This window comes from Belonocnema kinseyi, chromosome 6, assembly GCF_010883055.1.
Source record: "Belonocnema kinseyi isolate 2016_QV_RU_SX_M_011 chromosome 6, B_treatae_v1, whole genome shotgun sequence".
NCBI classification, from domain to species: domain Eukaryota; kingdom Metazoa; phylum Arthropoda; class Insecta; order Hymenoptera; family Cynipidae; genus Belonocnema; species Belonocnema kinseyi.
The window spans coordinates 90,348,418-90,351,329 of NC_046662.1; the positions used below are offsets into that span (position 1 = coordinate 90,348,418).

Consider the following 2,912-nt stretch of genomic DNA (forward strand, 5'->3'; position numbering starts at 1 on the left):
AAATTTTACACAAATATAATACCTTCTCTGGTGAGAATGTAAAAACTGAATATCAAAAAACAGTAGCATCTAAGAAAGATTCTAATTTTAAATAAAAAAAGTTTGAATTCAACCAAAAAAGGTTGAATGTTCAGAAAAAATTTTGAATTCTCAACTAAAACTTATGAATTTTCAACCAAACAGTTGTATTTTTAATAAAAAAAGATAACATTTCTACAAAGAAGATTAATATTCTGCAAAAATGACGCATTTTCAATAAAATACATGCATTTTTAAGCAAATACATAGTTCAATGTTAAATTCACAAAGATAAAATTATTTTATACATTTTTTTGTATGTAGCCAAAAGAGGTGAATTTTCAAACCAAAAAGATAATACACAACGATATTTTTGATAAATGCAGAAAATTGATATCTTAACCTCAGAATTAGCCTAAAATTGTTTCAACAATTGCAAATCTTCTTTTAAATCTATACGGATTTCCGGTAAAACCCCGAGCAAAACCTAAAATTGTTCAAAATTTGTTATTCGATAGATTCTATACAACGCTAACAAAACAAACAATTGCTAATTACATTATTCTGAATAATTTGAAAAATCTTATGATTTTTGTTTAAAATACCGATTTGCGATGGAAAACGTTAACTTAACTTTAAATGTGTCCAAAATTATACAATTTTTTAAAAATTCTATTGCGATATTTTATGTCAAGAGTGAACACCGCTATAACTTGTAACCTACAATCGTTTGCTCGAACTATAATGATTTGTGTTTCAAGTACTATTCTTGGCAGTAAAACGCTACCGTAATCTCCAATTGTTAAAAATATGTGAACTTTTAAAATATAATGATTTTTGTTTTAAAATGTCAATAACTGGTAAGACCAAGCTAATAATACAACAAGAAAAGAAATAAATTGTAGTAATTTTTAATCTTTGAAATCTGATAATTTTTTGTTAATATTTTAGAACTAATGTTTTTCAAATACTAATTTCCGCAAAAAGCACTATCATAAAATTTTTGGCATATTTTTAATAATTCATCAGATGATTTGAATGTTTTAATTAAACCGCACGAGTATTAAAAAGCACAATTGTTTTTTAATTCACATAATAATGTTTTCTACGATTTTTCTCATTAAATGGAATTATTAGTAGAATATTCATTTTGAATTTCAAATTTAAGATGTAAATCAACTACATTTAATGAAAAACCAATCGGGTATTGAACAACGATATCTAGATTTTCAAGGCATAACGTTACACCACTTTTTTTAGATGAGAAATATCTATAATCATAAAGTAAATCACAAAAATACTTAAATTAAAATACTAAGCAATATTAAATTTAAACAATACAAAAATTATGACTAGGTTAATTAAAAAAAGTGCAATTATTTAAACATAAAGTAAAAGAAATACAAACTCAAATTGCTCCACCGTCACGTGCTGCCACGCAGTGTATTGAAAGTGAAATAATATATAACCTAGTAAATGAACTGTACAACTTAACCTTACTCCAATGCAAGAATGTGTTAATTATTCTGCACTTATATTATTTTGATTAATTCTTAATAACACATTCGAAATTCTTATGAATTATCGAACTTTCGCAAGTGCTCGCATTTGACCAGAAATGAGGGGAAAACTAGATCAACAATGAACACAGCTTTCGAACCTTTTGGAGCAAATAAGGCTGTAACTTAGATTTTGGACACTTCGTACACTTATAATATTAATAAATTATACAACTTATTTTTTAAATACCTGAGAATTAAATCCTTGTTGAAGAAACAGATAATATAACTGGAAAAAGTGTAAACTTGCACGCACAACGTGTTGAAGGTATTCGACCAGAAACAAGACAGTTCCGTGACGTCACGACGCCGGTTACCATGTGCAAACAGGAAACTGAATTATCGACTTTATGAACCGCGGGATATATAATCTGAAATTTTGAATTTTTCTAGTTTATCTGATCATTTTGAGTTGGTAAAACAGTGTTTATAAACACTTTTTAAATACATGTAGTTGCAATAACAATATACATATATGAGATTAAAGTAACTTACTTGAAGAAAGATACATGATACAAAAATACTGTAAATATAATCTCAATAGTCACCGCTTTTATTCATGTTTTATTTCATTACAATCATTTTAAAATTCCTTGTGAATTTTAAAGAAATGACAGAATATTTTTTCAAGATGCAGTATGCTTTGAGCGAAGGAGAATTCTTGCTCTTTCAACTGATTCCAAAATCAAATTTTAGATGTGAAAAATTAGGAAATGGCGGCTGTTTTCCTAAAATTCTTGAAATTTGATTATCTTAAAACCCCCAGTTTATAACATCTTTATTGTTGTCAAAACATCTGGAATATGTACTACATGTATAGTGAGTTTCATTATTGGCAAACCGCTGCTTCACATTGAAAAAAATTTGTTTAGACAAATCGAATTTTTTAATTTTTCTCGGAAACAACGAGAGGTCGCAAAAATAGTTTATTATTATTATTATTATTACACCATTAAGCCATTTCCCTTTCGGGGTAGGTGTGACTCACTCGGCAGGGAAAAGGAGTATTGTGTGGAAGGGATAGAGATTTTTCAGATTGATCCAGAATTCTCGTGCTATTTAAGTAAATAACACGTTCGTTCCGCAACACTGCTCCGACCCAGGTTGCTGATCAATCTCTCTAGCAATCACCCCAAGCGAAGAACCTCACGAAGTAGTTATGTAAGGTTCCCCACTTGGGTCCATTAATAGTCAAGGTCTTTGTTTCAGGCGTCATTCACTCTACTGACACTTTTTTTATTAACTATTTACCGGCATAATTTCCTGTCCTGGCATACTTCTCTAGCTTCTTTTATGTCCATGCATTTTTTCATGCAGGCTCTCGTGTTTCTGTGA

The 2,912-nt window shown here is 29.0% G+C and overlaps 1 protein-coding gene across 1 annotated transcript in view; it reads right to left on the reverse strand.

Moving 5' to 3' along the window:
- The window catches only part of LOC117175706 (obg-like ATPase 1), a 48,848-nt gene extending 46,972 nt beyond the window's left edge, over positions 1-1,876 (reverse strand). The window contains exon 1 of the mRNA XM_033365468.1: positions 1,768-1,876. The gene's annotated coding sequence lies outside the window, so the exon portion shown is untranslated. The remainder of the gene's footprint in view (positions 1-1,767) is intronic.
- Positions 1,877-2,912: the final 1,036 nt, after the last annotated feature.